Source organism: Tachypleus tridentatus, chromosome 12, assembly GCF_004210375.1.
Source record: "Tachypleus tridentatus isolate NWPU-2018 chromosome 12, ASM421037v1, whole genome shotgun sequence".
NCBI classification, from domain to species: domain Eukaryota; kingdom Metazoa; phylum Arthropoda; class Merostomata; order Xiphosura; family Limulidae; genus Tachypleus; species Tachypleus tridentatus.
This window is the reverse complement of record NC_134836.1, coordinates 33,628,667-33,648,575: the sequence shown is the minus strand read 5'-3', so window position 1 is coordinate 33,648,575 and position 19,909 is coordinate 33,628,667. Positions and strand designations below refer to the sequence as shown.

Below are 19,909 nucleotides of genomic sequence, written 5' to 3'. Positions count from 1 at the left end.
AATTAATATTCGCTGAACTTTGTTCTGCTTAGCCACCTGGTTGCTATAAATTCAATAGAATAGTAAGTTTTTATACCAAGATTGACTAAATTATTAAGTTATGATACCGGTATTGTAATCAGGTATTTTCTTCTACTGAACTTATTAATAGATTTGTTCTGTTTAACCTTTTGGATGCCGTACAAAATATTTTCTGAGGCCAACCTCGGACTTGCAGGAAGCAGGAGGAAGATGTGGTTGAAAGGTGAGGAAATGATCTTTTCGCCATCTGGACTACAGCTATATCTATTTTTTTTTTTATTTGTCCTAGGACTGACAAACTGCAAGTTGTTAAGAGGAACTACAGCTACTACACCAACTTGCTCTGCCCTTCTGTATTTTGGACAGGATCACCTGAAGCCAGGAAAAGAGTTCAGTTATAAATGGCAGACATTGTTAGTCAGGTGTGTTACGTATTATTATTTATTATTATTATTTATTTCGAACGAGTCTTCGATTTATTATATTACGTATGTTAACGTATTATTATTTCAAATAATCGGAAATTTTAATTTTAATTTAGAAGTTAATGAAGTGTTAATATGTATCAAATGTATTTAATTTGTCAACAAGTTGATACACACAATTTCCCTTTTTAACAGAATTATATTTTAAAATACAAACAAAAAAAGCAATAGAATTTATAATAACGGTTATTAATAAGTTATTAGAAATTATGGTTTATATAGAAGAGTTTTACAAACTATATTGATTCTTACGTCCGGTATAGAAATAAATATTTTATCGACGGTCCACCTCCGCAATGAACAAATTAATTCTGAGTTGATATTGTCACATCATGCTTTAGATAACTAGCTGTTGCTTCTTGATTGGCTTCACAAGATGAATCCTTCCAGCGAAAATATTTAATATCCTCGTAGAAGTAATAACGTCTGAAGTAATTCACTAAAGTTCAACGGTTTGTAATGTTCGAAATCTATAGCGTTATTGGTCCAATTCTGGAGTTTTCTTATTGATAGACGTTAATCACAATTATAGTTTCCCAGACCTACTACATACTGATTGTAGCTGTCCAAAAATATTATTTTACTGTCTCTCGACTATCTGTTTTTCATACAAATCAAGTAAGATTCTTGAATTTTCACCAAAGCTCGTGACAATACTGTCAAACTCTGGTATTACATACACATGTAGAATATTGTTGATTCTTACGCACACGAACGTTCTACAAATTTTGGGAACAGGTGGAACTTGCGCAATACATAGTCAACAATATACGTTATTTATAACGTATATATAACGTTTGATAACATCACATGCAAACAAAAACTATAATGAAACAAGCATAGGTACTAAACTAAACTTATAACGGTAAATCCGTTCATGTGGAATAGCCAGCATCTTGTCATAACCCGGCAGTTTCTTGGAGAATTATAAAGCTATTCAGGCACTCTTATTATGTTTTGAGACAATATATAGTGGCTCAGGTTGATGCAGAATGCAATTATTACATGTGTCCCTACTTGTTCTGCTGCTGACCTTACTCAAGAACATTACATATTTCAGGATTTGCATGTATCCAGACTTGAAGAAAATTAGGAACGTCTCCAACAAGCACTACAATTATCGCAGGTATATAGCAGTAAAGCAAATCTCACCAGGTACCTACTTTTGCTGCATTTTTTAGTAATTATATGCTTATTGCTTGAAGAGCAACTTCATGACTGATACGACTATCTCTAAGCTGCATCTCAGATTCAACCCTCTGTAGGCCAAAGTTATCTAAATGCAATGCTTAAAAGCATGAATCTAATGAGAATTTGGTCATTGAAGATGATATGAGGATATTGCATAGGAAGATCAAACAAATTAATGGAAACTTTATCATTATCAGTGTAACATACTGAGACAAAGGTAGCTTGTTGACTGAACTACATAGTATCATAAGGGCGTTAAGGACATTTTGTCTCTGACCGGAATATATGTTTGATGACAAATTTCAAAGTGGTCACACTGAGTTTCATACAGAAACAAACAAAAAGAGTTAAAACAATGACCACTGTTATGGCTAATTTGGATCAGAAACGATCTTACGGTTTGACAAAGAATTTACTTATAACACACTGGTACTGACTCTGCAAGTTATAATGATGCATATTCCGTAGTTCTGTATAAAACAAGGCATCTGAGGTCCATTTGCATCACTTTTACCTCTTTTCTCACAGGAGTGGTCTTTAAGTAGATGATTAGACTCTAAGAGGTGCATTCCTTCTTTTAACTATGTCTTACCAAGTTAGTAAGTGCATGATTGTTCATATCCTGTTATGCAAACAGCTGATAGAAATTTCCCTCAACCTGATACACAGCTAAAGCATGAAGATCAATAGAAAATCGTTATATCAGCTACATCAAACAAGTGGTATTTGAATTAGGTCTGGCTTCTTATTTAGGAAGGTGTGGCAATCAACTTGCAACCAGAGATATGGTGGCTTGTTTTAATAATAATGGACTTTAGCGTAACATGATGTTTATTTGTAATTAGGGACGTATATTTCTTACACCTGATGGGAGGGATGATTTTTGCAACCACTTATGTGGACTGTTTAATTTGCAAATTGGTAATCTCTTATTATGTAAACCTGAAAGTTGTAAACATGCAGTCACAGAGTAATCTTGTTGCCACGATACTTCAAGGTTTCCATGTAGGTTTGTATAAGTGAGCTGTTGTGAACAATTTTCAAAATGTTAACAGAATAAAGACAAATGTGTCATAAATTAACTGCCACATGAGCTTATTCCTGCACACTGCACAGTATAAAAGATGGCCATTATACTTGACAAGGTTACTAATAACTTTCATTGCATGAATTACGTTTTCAAATATTAATAAAATTAGTAATTACCCTTGATAAGTTTATATCTACTGAAAAACTGTTCATGTTGTTTGATAAAAATAATTAAATGTCTTTGCGAACTCTTAAAAATTACACATCAATACAATGTAGCACATAATTATTCATACTTTTCATTGAAGTAAGATTCATTTAGTCCTCTAGTCTACATGTTCCCAACCGTAGACCTCCTTTGTGATGATTTCTTTATGAATTCTTTCATAAGCTCTTCTATATTTATCTTGTTGACTTCATCTTTGTGGGTGTGACAAACTGCCACATGGTTGAGGTGGCACTGAGACATAGTTGACCTTAACCATGTCTTCAACCGTCTTAATGCAGAAAAGCTGCGTTCACATTCGCAGCTGGATACTGGACATACAAGCAAAATTTTCATGAGAAGAAACACTTCACTAAACATCTGCTGGTTTGTTTCATGCATTTTACAGTAAGCATCCTTCGCACCTTTCAGAGATACTGCTTTTGTTGCTCCTTTGAACATGGGCAACTGAAACTCGAGCCGTTGTGCAGAGATTTCTGGATAGAAGTTTATAACCGGGTTGTCAATCTTCCCAGATGTGATTATGTCTCAAGTTCCAGATATTGCCTCAAGTCATTGTTGTCTGCATTGAATCTAGTGGTCAGATGTTCTATGACTGTGTCCACAAATTCAAAATATTGGCTTCTGTAGTAATCTATAGCTGTTGCAGAATGGAGTGCTGTGATCCTTCTGGGGGTTCTGCGAATACGTGGTAGTTCAATAGGCACCAGATCTAGGAAAGTTACCTTTTTCTCAGCTTCATCAAATATCTTGTGGTAATTTTCCTCTGTTCGCAATACCTACAATTGCTCAACTGTCATTGCAGATACTTCAATCATGGCAGATACTGTCGCTGATTTTGCTTGGAATGCATGGTTTAGTTCCTCTAATGCAGCTAATGGATGCTGAGCCATCAACAATCCTAAAACTGTCTTTCCTTTGTCAAATCTTTCCAGCAGACCTCGTGCTTTCACTGCTACATCTGATTTTTCATTTGCTAATTCAGACAAAGAATCAACAATGTCACTGTAGTGATCATCAGCACATGTAATTGCAGATAGGCGGCACAACCAGCATGTTGGACACAGTGGGCGGATGTTTTAACTGGACCATTGTGGCTGTCTAACGATACAATATTTTCATATATTGTCTTGTACTTGCCTGACCTCTGAAGCAAGACACCAAGTTCATGTACCCACTGGACAGAATCTCGAACACATTCACAAGCTTCAACTGAATGTTGCATTATTAAATTAGCCTTGTGTACTCCGCAATGAAAAAAACAAAGCTGACGGTTTCTTCTCTTTTATTTTTGCCTGGCATCCACTGTACGCACCACTCATGTTAGCGGCTCTATCATAAGTTTGTGCTCTTAATCCTGACAGTGGTAAATTGAGTCTAGTCAGTACACCAAGTATAGTCGACAATATTGTTTCACCAGTGGTATTGGAAACACTGTACAAACAAAGAAATGTCTCATGGACGTCAAGGTTCTCATCTACGTATCGTACACATATTGCTTCCTGTTCGGCACCTGTAACATCTTGAGTGTCATCAACCATTAATGCAAAGATTTTACTTTGCTGCACTTCGTGTGCTATGTTCCTCAGTATTTGATGGCTGAACATCTCCATTATTTAATTCTGAGTCTGGGGTAATGTGAATGTAGTTTTCTTTGACAAGCAGGCTGTCAACTTAGGACCTTCCTCTTCCAGCATCAGTATATCCACGTACTGCTAAACCTTGACGTAAACTTCTGAATATTTTGGCTAGACTTCTTTTGCATTCTTCCTGTCTGCTTCTTTTTTCCATCATGTAGCTGGACAGTCACTAGAGTTACACCAAGTGAACCTTCTGGAGATATAGCGAATCTGTGCTGGGAAGAGGATTGGTATTCGTTGAATTTCTGTTTTGCCTTTTTTCAGTTGCAAAAACCGGTGGATATGAAGGTATGCTCCACTGGCCTCTCCAATTTCCCTGTAAAAAGGCCTCTATTTTTCGCCTTGGCACAATGAAAGCATATGACTTTTTGAGTCTGATTGTCGAAGTGCAGCCATGGGAGCTCATCAAACCACTTGCCCTGGAAGTTAATATTTTGAGATTTTGCTTTCTGTCGTGGTATTAGTTGTGCGTCTGGATGATATGGCTTTCCACACTGTATCTGTGGAGTATGAGATTTTTCATTACTGCACAAACTTGTTTCACAACTATTTGGTGGTTCATGATGTGTAATAGTTGCACAAGCATTTTCAGACTCGTCCTCTGATGGACATGGTATTTCCTCTGTATGGCAAGTTTCTATTCCTTTGCTTGAGATTGTTGGATTATCTGCATCTGCATTGTCACTTGTAGTACTAGTAACCGGCTTGCAGAACTGTCTAATAGAGGAAAGTTTCAGACGCTTGCTTGTCATAATTGGAATATGTTTCACAGATGACTAAACAAGCTAAAATACAGTCTTTATTGAAAAACTCCAACGTACAACGAACGAAGATAGAACAGAATGGAAATAGGACTGAGCTGTACAATGTATTTAAGTCGAACGCGCGAACCTCACAGTGACTACCGAGCCGACTGACCGCCTGGGCATCGCTAGGACAATAATGTGTGCTAGTTACAACACAAGTAATTGCAAGTTTCTCGAAAAATACTTAAACAATCACAAATATATTATATTTCAGTTCTCATCAAAAGGCAAACACGTTGTGATATAATGTCTATAAGCACGTCTATTAAATAAAAACACCTAAACAAAAATTAGCAATACAATTCGAGTAGAGGCTTCAGGCCGTTGAAATCGCTCCTTTTGTGTTCTAATTATACAAGAAAATACAATATTTTCACTATCTATGATAAGAGAATATATTGTTCTTTTACCATAAAGCACCAGCACTTTATTAGAGGGTGGTGATAATCTGAAATTTCATGGATTAACGAGAGCCACAAACACAGGTCTAATGAGCCCTGTTGTAAAATCGAGGCTCAGACTAAAGGGAGCGGAGGGGGATGATGTAGGGCGCGTTTGAATCCGAGCGGCCCGAACCTGTCGTTAACTGTACTATTGTCAACGGCTTTGGCAACTAAGGAGAGTAAGGCGTTCGACAATAAAACCGGCTCGACATGCATAAGAACAAATGGCGTGGGAAAACCGCAAAATATACACATAAGATTGATGCAGCTACAAATGGCCTGCCAGATCTAGATCACAGGAGTTTACGCTTGGGAGTAATATTTTCGAATTTCATGCTCTGTTCAATCTGTTGTGATGAAAAGTTTACTTAATATTACACTACATACAAGACGTAGGTAGATTCTGTGATAGTGTTTGCAAACCTCGCATGTATACTTAGGCCTACTGACTGATACTTACGAACTATCGCTTAGATCGAAAAGCTTAGAAGCACGACTGTATTAAAGATGTACATTTCGGCTACTGAAAAAGCCTACATTTAGGCCTAATTATGTAATTTGATTGGTAAAAACACGAGAATCACAAGAACAAACACACGATTTGTAGGCCTGTGATGCAATAAAACAATTCAACAGACCAAACTGTAGGAGGGTGATTGTATGCACCATACCCCCAACCTAAAATGAAGGATCTACGCCCCTGTTTGTAATGAGACGTGGATCTGCTACATTGTTACCTGACCTTGCAATATATCATACAAACCATTCATCTGAAGTAAAGAACTACAATCCAGATGTAAGGAGTAGAGACGTACTATCTCTGATTTCAATGTGACATTAATGCTCATTAAACAGAGGTTCAGACATTTGTATTTTAGGAACTGATCCACGGTAGAAATGAAATGCTATTGAAACAATATCCAGTACTACTAATAATGGAAGTGGGTTATTTTTGTTCGAAATAGAACTCGTTTCATGTGTGACTGTGGTATCCAAGGATGAAAAAAAAATCCAAAATACGTAGTGGTTTCCTTATTATTACCACAAATAAAGGTTTCTACTAAAATTTCTCTAAGTATAAAAATGTTACTTTTGCATGAATGCTGTGTTATATAAAAACAATTATTTAATGAGAAGCAATCATCAAAGAAAGGACGAAATCAATGTTAATAGGCGAGCGGAACTTTGGCAGGAGTGGAAGCTTTGTTTGTCCCACAGACCCTTCGGCTATAGGCTTGAAACGGTTTTGTATGTTGCATTCACAACTTTTGTAAAATACTAAGTAAAGTAATTTAAAAGCTTTAGGGTAGTGAAAAGTCGATTTGTTACAATTATTCATCAGAATTAGCTTTATTACAAATATATGGTGTTCCTTTAAAAAGCTTAAGTACAAAACAAGAATTACCAGATAATAACAGATCAGCATGAACTGACTGTAACATATAGACATTCAATGCTTTGTACACTGTACATACAATGACTTTAGGGAGCCAACCCATATATCATGTATGGAATGAAGGAATAAAAATAAATATAATAAATAAACATATACAATATTAAATTTTATTAAACACATTCGTAGAATAGTTACTTTAAAAGACACGTAAATTTATTTAAATGATGTTTTAGATGTATATGTTTTATTTGAAAAGGCTGTTACTCAACTGGTAAAATTTTATACACGCTTATTAAAGATTGTGTTTAAGTCTAGGCATATATTTGCCCATTGTTATGCATTTTATATAAAGAATTTAGAGCTGTAAATGCTCCTTACATCCTCAAACAAATCACCATGACAGTCTCCAATCACAGCTTAACATTTTACATCTTGTGACTATTACATAATCATTTTAATATCGATATTTGTTTCATTTAAATACGTATTTAGAAATGCATATAACTTATACTATTAAATGTGTATTGCGAAATTTCCACCTACTCAATAAACTGTAGGAGAATCTCAAGTGTGAGAATCAACAATATGTGTATTGTAATAAAATTATTATTATATATTTATTTTAATATTGATGTTTGTTTCAGATAAATATATATATTTATAAATGCGTGTAACTTATATTGTGAAATTCCTGTCTATTCACTAAAGTTGTAGATTTTTGAGTGAAAGAATCAACGATGTGTTATGTGTGAAAGTAAATACTAGTAATTGTCAGTATTGTTGCCCTAGCTGAAATTTCTAGAAACTTTCCTCTCGAACCTATAAAATTAACCAACACAACGTGTCAAGAGACAATATATATGTCTTGCTATAGTTACAGTATACTATAAACCTCGGAAACTATACTTGTGATTAACGCTTATTAATGGGGAACTTCAGATTTTTTTACCAGGAACGTTTATAGACTTCACTCATTATAAACCATGTAACTTCTTGTTGACCAAAAAACCTACTTGAAATAAAGATGTATCTCAGAACAACTGGTATGGGTATTAACACTTTTATTGGTTAGCAGAGAACAACGTTTCGACCTCAGTAGGTCCTCTTAAGGTTAAGAAAGATAGAGCTTGAATGTGACCGTTGACGAACATATGTCTTAGGAACGAGAGTATAAACGGGTGCGGGATTGTAGGGTCGTTGCAGGTGGATGTTAGATTATTAATTGGTATAGATATAAAGGTGTTCCTTTATACTGGTTTAATTTTGGTTTTAGTTGCCTTATAAGTAGGGCTTCTTTGATTTTGTGTTTGTTTATATTTGTTTCCCTACTTAATATGTGGGTGTTTTCTATAGTTATGTTATGTTTATTTGATTTGCAGTGTTCAAAAACGTGTGAAGGTGTTGTTTTTTTTCTTTGAATCTAGTTTCCATTTTTCTGCTTGTTTCTCTAATATAGAAGTCGTGGCAGGTGTTGCATTGTATTTTATAAATTATGTTGGCATTGTGTTTGTCAGTGTAGTTTTCACATAGTATGAATTTTAGTTTTGTGCCTGGTTTTTGAATAAATTTGGTGTTTACTGGAATGTTGTGTTTTGTTGTAAGTTTTTTTCCAAATGTTGGTTACTTTTTCGCTGATGTCGGGAACATATAGTATTCAGCTATGTAAGATTTTATATTTTAGGATTTATTGTTGTTTGTTTGTTGCTGGTCTAGGTGTGTGTGTTTTTTCTACGGTTTTTGGAGGAAATTTGTTGATGTTGATGAAGTTGATTTATTTTGTTGATTTCATCGTTAATTTTATCGGGTGAGCATAGCTTTGTGGCTGTGTTTATTTGATTTCTTAATATGTTGAGTGTTTGTTTTGTTTCATGTGCTGAGTCTCAGTTCAGCGTTTGGGGGGGAAAAAAAACCCTTCACACGTTTTGAACACTGCAAATCAAATAAACACAACATAACCATAGAAAACATACAGATACTAAGTAATGAAACAAATATAAACAGACGCAAAATCAAAGAAGCCCTACTTATACAAGAACCCAAACCAAAATTAAACTAATGTAAAGGAACACTTTTATACCTATACTAATTAATAACTTAATATCTGCCTCCTACAATCTGGTACCCGTTTGTACTCTCGTGCCCGCCAACGGTCAATTGCAAACTCTATTTTTGCTAACCTGAAGATAAACTAGGAAGGTCGAAACGTTGTTCTCTGCTTATCAATAAAAGTGTTAATATCCATACCAGCCATTCTGAGATATAAACCATGAAACTTGATCAGATTAACTTCAGACGTTAGTATTTCTACGAAGACATATTATAACTTCAGTTGTGAAAAACTCACGTATGATTAGCGAAGATCTAGCTAGCTCCCCATTAAATAAATTATACCTCTATCAATTCAGAATTAATTCGCTCATCGTGAACCCTTGACAACATATCAAGGAAGTTTCTAATCGGATAAAAGACTCAATATGGTTTGTAAAACTTTTGTATATAAATCATTATTTGTAATAATTATAATCATAAAGTGTATTATTGTTTGTTCATTAAAATATATTTATATTAAGAAAGAAAAATGTGTGTATCAATCTTGTTGGCAAACATAATAAATTTGATACATATTTACATTTAATTAACTTCTAAATATAAATTACGATTTAACTCAGTTTTAGACTATTTGAAATCGTAATATGTAACACAATTAATTGGAGGCTTGTCCAAGATAAATCGTAACAGTAACAATCTCGAATTAATGCAGTCAAGTAGCCAATAGATACAGTAGATCATCATGAATTGTATTATCTACCTTCTAGTTACGTTTATTTTATCATTAAAATGTATAAAGTTAGTTGCAATATGAAATAATCCTTTGTTCACAGTGACGCATAAAAAAACAACAACAGTAAACAAGATAAATAAAGCTGGAAGTTCAAAAACCTGCTACTAGAGATCGTAAAAAAAAGTAAGAAAACATGGCTGGAGATACCGTAAACTATTTATTGGAACTGCAAACTCCTGTTTTGGCTCTACACCATTCCGTTATCTTGGTTGGTTTGTTTTTGAATTTCGCACAAAGCTACTTGAGGGCTATCTGTGCTAGCCGTCCCTAATTTAGTAGTGTAAGACTAGAGGAAAGGCAGCTAGTCATCACCACCCACTGCCAACTCTTGGGCTACTCTTTCACCAACGAGTAGTGGGATTGATCGACACATTATAACGCCCCCACGGCTGAAAGGGCGAGCATGTTTGGCGCGAAGGGGATGCGAACTCGCGACCCTCAGATTATGAGTCGCACGCCTTAACACGTTTGGCCATGCCGGGCCCCGTTATCTTGGAAATGTAGTTTGAGAAAATGATGTCTGTTTTTGTCTACAGTAATTTTAGTTTTGTTTTATTTCTTTTTTGCACGATTTTAACTTTTCAGTTATCTTGTTTGTAAATGGGTTGACAATAGTTGTTTAAATGTGAACTAGAAAGAATTATTGAAGTATAATTTTTCATCAGTTTTTTCTAAATACCAAATCACAACATTTAGGATTTATGTTTAGTACATTAAATTATTTCAAAACTATTTGTTATTAATTCCTTTAATTAACCAGCTCATTTTTCATCAGCTTAGGGCTCTGGTCGCAAGTATATTTTTGACTGAGTATTTTATATATATATATACACTTTCATATGAACTTTAAAAAAATAAAAAGAATAGAGGGAGAGAAAACATACTGTCTCTACCTGTATCATGAATGGTATGGTCTAGAACGAAATGACGTAGTATAAGTGCAACTAATGTTACTTTAAGCATGTGTGTATGTGGTGGAAAGTAGTTTAGTTGATTTTGATGACGATGTTGTAGAGCCAAAAATCAAGCGTAAATCGTGTATGCGAAAACTATGAAAAGAACACGCGACAATTAAGAACTTTCGTTGTAATACAGATACTAGTGTCGTATTTGAAGTACTACTTTAAAACATGTGGCCCAAAATACTTCTTTATAGTTTCTCTATTTTAGTATATGCAACATTTGGATTAATTTTATTTAAAGGTATGTATAATATTATCTTTGCAATCTTTGTTTTGGCAGTGTTAGTTAAGCTGTATTTGATGTTTTCGACCAGTTTATGTAGTAGCAATGCTGATCTCGCTGGGAAGACGGCCATTGTTACTGGAGCTAATACTGGTATCGGAAAAGAAACGGCTCGAGATCTGGCGAAGCGAAATGCGCGGGTTATTCTCGCCTGTAGGAGTGTAGAACGAGGAAACCTTGCAGCTGAGGACATCATTCATTCTACTGGAAACAAACAAGTTGTCGTAAAGAAACTTGACCTGAGTTCTTTAACATCGGTAAGACAGTTTGTAGAAAATTTCAAAAATGAAGAGTCTCGTCTTGATATATTGGTTAATAACGCTGGAATGATTGCAAAGCATAGATGCAAAGTAATAGTCGAAGGTTTAGAAGAACAGTTTGCATCGAATCATTTCGGCCATTTTCTTCTCACAAACTTATTGTTAGAGTTTTTGAAAAAAAGTGCCCCATCTAGGGTTGTGGTCGTGTCATCTGAAGCTTATCGTTGGGGGAAGATAGAATTTGATAACTTAAACATGGAAAAACGTATAGATAGCCCTTTCATAGTTTACAGTAACACTAAATTTGCAAACGTTCTATTTACTAAGGAACTGAGCCGCCGTTTACAAGGAACTGGTGTGACAGTGAACTGTGTACACCCAGGTGCTGTTAAAACTGAAATAGGAAGAAATGTGGATCGATTGTTGATATTTCTTCTAGTACCATTGCTTACACATTTTTATAAGGATAGCAAAGAAGGTGCGCAAACTTCAATCCATGTAGCAGTGTCAGAACATTTGGCAAATGTAAGTGGAAAGTATTTCACGGAATGTCAAGAGAAACCCCTGCTGCCCAAAGCCGAAGATGAAGGGTTGGCCAAGAAACTTTGGGAAGTTAGTGAAGCTTTGACAAAGCTTTAATAGGATAGAAATGTTGTGGATTTTGTTTATTTTCGTTTGTTATAAGTAAAAGAATATAGTATCTAGTAAATATTTGTAATTGCATTGTTTAAAATTTGTTTACTTTGATAACAGATTGTGTTCAGAAACTATAAAACTAAAATAATTGTAAAATAAACCCTAATGAATGACTAGAAACATAAATATTGGTTGGTTAACTATAAAATAAAACGTTTATTTCAAACTGTACCGTATACTATGAAACGCATTTTATATTTCGTTTAAAATAAGAAGTGTCGCCATTTCCGAGGTTAACCATACGTGCACATTTGTGATGTCAGAGGTCAGTTACTCAGTGGTATCAACGAATGTTTCCTTGATAAAAATGTTCCCAAAAGCGCCCCTATTAAAAAAAAAAAAAAAAGGACTCAAAACATCTTTTAAAATTAGAACAGTACAGAAGAAATAGTTTTAAGTGTCTTGCATATAGTGTAGTTTGACTACTCGTGCAGTCAACGCTGTGACTATCTTTGTCAAAACATATTTACACGCACTTTTATAAAACACAACTGATAAGCTTTACCACCACCGCCTGCATTTTAACTACTGTTACCTCAAGCCCAAGTTTCCGGTTTTTGTATATTAAGTATGGTCGTCTTACCGTTTCCTGAATACACTACAAATCGATTTAGCAATCATATTATTAAAAAGTACAATCTTATTTTGTTTTCTAACTTGCATTTTTGTTCACAAGGTTATAATTTGGCATCTATAATTCTGTTTTCTTCTTTTACGCTGGTACTGATATTTCACTTAAGCTACAGTAATTTATGCTTTTTGTGTAAACTTTGTTAACGATTTTATCAAACAAAATGCGGAAACAATAAAACATTAAATAACTGCCTCAAAGAATTTGTGCAAGTTCAGTGTTTTTACTTCAAGAATACTACATTGAGATTATATGCAGTTATTAACATGTTTTAAAATATTTTTTACACCAGTATTACTAATACTATTTAGTTTGAATATCGCTTAAAACGAGAACGTCTGAGACACTGGTGTTTTTTGAAGTAATGCAACAACCGTAATTTAACCTCAGCTTAACAGTTACACCCTCGAGGCTATCTTGGGCACTTCAGTCTACCTTCTAACGCTGGTTATCAAACTTCATATAAAATGTCGAGGGCACATACTCGGAAAGTTTTACTCCTGAGTCAGGGGTACCTCAAGGAGCGGTAGTTAGCCCCACACTCTTCATCACGTATGTAATCCACATGCCATTAGACAACTTAAATTACTGTTTCACTTCAGAAATTGCAGACGATGTAGCTATCGGGAAGAATGCCGAAACAACGACAAAAGCGGCCACGAATTTACAACCCTCACTGAATAACACCTCTAAATTCTATTCTAAGAAACGAATACAAATTAATATACCAAAAACACAAGTTTTCGTACAGACAAAAACTAATTCAATCAACCCCAAACTTTATCTTAACGGAACACTTCAAATAGTTGCATCAACGACATTTCTTAGTCTCACCTGACAAAATAACAAGTGAAATTTCAAACAAAATCTGGAAAGAAAGAAATCAAATTAGAAGTCTGCCAGGAAAGAATACAGGAACAACACCAATTAATGAATTAAAGATAAATAAACAATACTTACGACCAATTATAGAATACTTGTCTAGCCTGTATCAAGGTCGCACCCAAGAAAATTACAATTAACCTACAAAAAATAAAAGAATGGAATACTTACTAGTGCATATAAAGTTCCCCGCTCAACTCTAAAATCCTACATAAATACGCAAACACACAACCTACTCAATGACAGACTTTCTAAACAGATCATTCACATACTTTAAGAAAAGCTTTGTTTAACTTGTATAATTTTGCTGTTTTTATCATATTTTTTACTTTTGTACATTTTTGCTTTGCTTTTAATTTGTTCACTTTTTGGTACATTTTTCTAACTATCAAAATTTTTGTCATTATTTCATTGTACATTAAAATTATCTTTTTTGTTTAACTTTGTTTACTTTTTGTACATTCTTTTTTCTTTTAATTACTACTTTTTACATTTGTTTAATTTTTACTTTTTACATTTTTGTTTAATTTTTGTACATTTTTGTTTTTGTATTTTGTGTCATTTTTTCTTTTATGTAATTTCTGTTTAATTTCTGGTATATTTTTTTCACTGTCACCATTTTTGTCATTATTTCATTGTACATTTTGCTTTTTGTACAGTTTCTTGTTTATAATAAACACAAATACTTTCACATACTTTGAGAAAAGCTTACATAAAAAAGAAACGTTATGCACAATAGAACGGTATATCATATATGATAAAAATGAGCCACGTTCCTCTCACCCTTAAATATCAAAATATGTACTAAAAGTTTAGTAATATGCCACCTACTGCTATACCGACATACCTTATCATTGTTTATTATATAGTGTACTAAGAAGGGTATTTATGTAAATGCACATAAAATAACATGAAAAACATTGGAATATATGGACTATTTATATAGCGAGTGAGTAAATGATAAACATTCGAACATAAACATATATGGCCCTGATAGGGGTTTTGAAATCGTATCAATGAACATTTGTGAAAGCTGTACCTTTTTCATGTTGCATTCAACATTCAACAGTTGCCTAAACGTAAAATTATTGATAACATCATAAATTTAGAAGGAAGAGTTCAAGATTGTATCTGACCTTGTCAAGTCCACCAAAAGGACCTAAATACCGACAATTAGAAACAGCAGTTGAAATTGAAGGATCTTGTTTAAAAAGCTACTATAAACAAAATTATATTTAAAAAAAATTAAAACAAGTACACAAATGAAATCAATTTCGTTAAGTGAAATAAACAATATTAAAATGCCATGATAACCAAAAATTTAGTTATATGGTCCTTAAAATATCGCCTAACACGAGTAATTTACGAGAAGAATGAGTTTCTAGGTCTTACGTCATTCGCACATATATTATTGACAAAGGAGTGGATAAATAGAGATGGTTTATAAATAATTTACAATGATTGTTTCTTTCCAGTTTTTTGTGACAAAAATGTATTTGACCGGCTAAAACACTGCAGGATTGAAAAAAAACGACAGTTCTACATTTCACAAAAAATTCTCTTATTAACGACCATGGTTTCGCCGGTAAGTTATGTTTTCACTGGCGAATTGTTTGTTTTTTTAATTTCGCACAAATCTTCACGAGGGTTATCTGCGCCAGCCGTCCCTAATTTAGCAGTGTAAGACTAGAGGGAAGGCAGCTAGTCATCACCACCTACCGCCAACTCTTGGGCTACTCTTTTATCAACGAATAGTGGGATTGATTTTTACATTACAACGCTCCTATGGCTGAAAGGGGCGAGTATACTTGGTGCGACGCGGATTAGAACCCGCTACCCTTGGATTACGAGTCGAGTGCCTTAATCATTTGGCAATGCCGGGCCTTTTGCGGGCGAAACCATGGTCGTTAATAATTGAAGGTATTGTGAAACATACGTTTGTTTTTTATTTTTTTCCTCAATTCAGTAAAGTTACTGAAATCTGCCAACACATAATTAACTTAAAGACCAAATACAAGAAGCGTGGAAGTTTGCCATTGACATGCAGCGGTATTCAGAATTCGTTTAGAATCACCTTGATAGTTGTTTTGCAACAATCGGTGCAATGTTGTACCTGTACGTTGTTTTCAAGGAATTCCTGTCAACTTTACTGATATATACTGAATTTATTTCCAGCTGTTAGGCCTTAGTACTAAATAATATAGAAATTGAGGATGCTGTTTATTCAGTTAAAAATTTATAAATTAACAAATGAAAACTCGTCTTGAAAAGATACGCCACAAACCACCGTCTTTGAGAGTTTCCAGATTAAACTTTTAATATTCAACAAATTGTAGTGTAAAAACACCCCTTGACTCCTGAGGGACATGTTTAAAGCGATAGTTTATATCACTTTTGTTCATATAACTGTATTTAAATCTTGCATATATAATAATAGAAACTTCTACGTTTTCTCGTTGTTTTGTTTGAGTATTATTGTATCATAATATTTCGTAAAGTGTAAAACGTTCTAGGCCTCAGCCTCTATAAAAACCAGTACAATGTAGTTCAATTAAACAAGAATAGAAAGGAGATACAAGAATTAGAAAGAGAAAAAATAAGAGCACAAACTGAGATTGGACAGATGGAGGACTTAAAAAATGACAATGACATTAGGGCCAGCTTGTTCAAGCTGCCCAGAATTGATCAACAGAAAAATAACATGGATGCTTTTCTGGTGAGGTATGATAGGTTTGCCCAAACTCAAAATTCATACAAAGGCAATTGGGCAGTCTGTATCAGTCCTCTTCTCACAGGAAAAGGTCTACAAATGTATGCTGACATGAAATTGGATGTCATACATTATGACAAGTTAAAAGTGATGACCTTGCTGAAATGCTCAGAATTTATTAAGGATAGATTTTTGCTAGAAGAGAAACTTGACATTCAAGACACTATATTTCAAATTATGTCACGACTACAGCAATACTTCACAAGTTGGACTCACATAGCCAAGTGTGAATAGAGTTGTGGAGAACTGGCAGATCAACTAATATGTGAACAATTTATGATCATTTGCTTCTTTGGCAGTCACTATTCCTCAAGTTGAATGCACCAAAAGATGTGGACAAAATGATCAATGTAGGAGAACAGTATATGGAAGTCAATGGAAGGGGTAAAACTGACAAGTATGAGAAGAAACTGTTAAAGTTAAAACCAAAGGTGACAAGAAGTCAACAAAAACAAAAGGGAGAAGAAATGCTATGATTGTTATAAAATGGGGCACATTGTAAGAGATTGCAAGTCTGTCACCAACAAGCAACAACAGTAATCTCAACATAAAGTAGCTAGAGGCATTACTGGCAAGAAATAAGAATAGAAGTACTGTCATCATGGCTGCTGCTGCCAGAAGAAAGAGTATAGAGAGAAGTCCTCAGATTCACTACTAGAAGGAAATTCTATCTCTGTGAATGAAGGCCAGCTCAAGTTAACAAATAAGTCAGCAGTATCAGCAATGATTGGAACATGTGGCAAATGTTAAGAGGCACCAAACCACAACATTTTACCAGGTGAAGGCAATGTTGGTTACAAAAGTGAAGGTGCTGCAAGACATTAGATGCAGCAGGGAGAACCAGTCTAGTATTTGATGACCAAGGTACATTTATGTGTGCTGGTTGATAGGACAGTGAGAAAGCTTCACATAGCAAGAATACAGGTGGACTCTCCATACTACATAGGAGGCCTTGAGCCTATGCATATGAAGCACTAATCTATGACTTGATGATTGGCAAAATACCAGGCAGTAGAAGTTTGGAGGAACCAGATGGAATGGAAATTCATGAATAATCTGCAGTCATCACAAAGGTTCAAGAAAAGAAAAGTATGCAAAATATCAAGCTCTTGCTAGTATCAAAAGGTGATTCCTGGATGTACATCTACAGAAACTGATGGAAGCACAGAAGAAAGATCCTTCACTGCATAAATTTTGGGACAGTGTCCTGGATAAAGTGAATTAAAGGTTAAAAGGGATAGAGACTTACAAAACAGACGATTAGAAGGAAATGTTGCACCAGGTCTCTCAAGGCTGCTCTACTGAGGAAGTTAAACAGATCATGGTACCAACATAATTCTTGGCTCAACTAATGAAGTTGGCTCACAAGTCAACTGTGTGAGAATGCCTAGGAGCAAAGAAGATGGCATACAGAATCACCAGCAATTTTCATTGGCCAAGGGCTATTTGAGATGTGACCAGATTCTGCAGGTCAAATGACATCTGCTAAAAGACAATGATTAGAAGTAAGATAGCTAAGGTGTCACTGGGTGAGATATCTCTCATAGAAGAGTCATTTAGTAGAGCAGTTGTGGAATTTATCCGACCACTACCATCTATATCTGACAAGGGCAACTAGTACACATACTTTAAGAAAAGCTTTGTTTAACTTGTATAATTTTGCTGTTTTTATCATTTTTTTTTACTTTTGTACATTTTTGCTTTGCTTTTAATTTGTTCACTTTTTGGTACATTTTTCTAACTATCAAAATTTTTGTCATTATTTCATTGTACATTAAAATTATCTTTTTTGTTTAACTTTGTTTACTTTTTGTACATTCTTTTTTTCTTTTAATTTTTACTTTTTACATTTTTGTTTAATTTTTGTACATTTTTGTTTTTGTATTTTGTGTCATTTTTTCTTTTATGTAATTTCTGTTTTATTTCTGGTATATTTTTTTCACTGTCACCATTTTTGTCATTATTTCATTGTACATTTTGCTTTTTGTACAGTTCCTTGTTTATAATAAACACAAATACTTTCACATACTTTGAGAAAAGCTTACATAAAAATGAAACGTTATGCACAATAGAACGGTATATCATATATGATGAAAATGAGCCACGTTCCTCACCCTTAAATATCAAAATATGTACTAAAAGTTTAGTAATATGCCACCTATTGCTATACCGACATACGTTATCATTGTTTATTATATAGTGTACTAAGAAGGGTATTTATGTAAATGCACATAAAATAACATGAAAAACATTGGAATATATGGACTATTTATATAGCGAGTGAGTAAATGATAAACATTCGAACATAAATATATATGGCCCTGATAGGGGTTTTGAAATCGTATCAATGAACATTTGTGAAAGCTGTACCTTTTTTATGTTGCGTTCAACATTCAACAGTTGCCTAAACGTAAAATTATTGATAACCATAAATTTAGAAGGAAGAGTTCAAGATTGTATCTGACCTTGTCAAGTCCACCAAAAGGACCTAAATACCGACAATTAGAAACAGCAGTTGAAATTGAAGGATCTTATTTAAAAAGCTACTATAAACAAAATTATATTTAAAAAAAAAATTAAAACAAGTACACAAATGAAATCAACTTCGTTAAGTGAAATAAACAATATTAAAATGCCATGATAACCAAAAATTTAGTTATGTGGTCCTTAAAATATCGCCTAACACGAGTAATTTACGAGAAGAATGAGTTTCTAGGTCTTACGTCATTCGCACATATATTATTGACAAAGGAGTGGATAAATAGAGATGGTTTATAAATAATTTACAATGATTGTTTCTTTCCAGTTTTTTGTGACAAAATGTATTTGACCGGCTAAAACACTGCAGGATTGAAAAAAAAAACGACAGTTCTACATTTCACAAAAAATTCTCTTATTAACGACCATGGTTTCGTCGGTAAGTTATGTTTTCACTGGCGTATTGTTTGTTTTTTTAATTTCGCACAAAGCTACACGAGGGTTATCTGCGCCAGCCGTCCCTAATTTAGCAGTGTAAGACTAGAGGGAAGGCAGCTAGTCATCACCACCTACCGCCAACTCTTGGGGTATTCTTTTACCAACGAATAGTGGGATTGATTTTTACATTACAACGCTCCTATGGCGGAAAGGGGCGAGTATACTTGGTGCGACGCGGATTAGAACCCGCTACCCTTGGATTACGAGTCGAGTGCCTTAATCATTTGGCAATGCCGGGCCTTTTGCGGGCGAAATCATGGTTGTTAATATTTGAAGTTTTGCGAAACATACGTTTGTTTTTATTTTTTTCCTCAATTATGTAATTATGGAGTTTCACCGAGTACTCACGGTTGCAAGTATTGATTATATA

At 34.3% G+C, this 19,909-nt stretch overlaps 1 pseudogene across 1 annotated transcript; it reads left to right on the top strand.

Moving 5' to 3' along the window:
* Positions 1-10,975: 10,975 nt before the first annotated feature.
* LOC143235554 (retinol dehydrogenase 12 pseudogene) lies at positions 10,976-14,486 on the top strand (annotated as a pseudogene). Its single transcript, XR_013019284.1, has one exon. The product of XR_013019284.1 is annotated as a retinol dehydrogenase 12 pseudogene (transcript).
* The last annotated feature ends 5,423 nt before the right edge of the window (positions 14,487-19,909 follow it).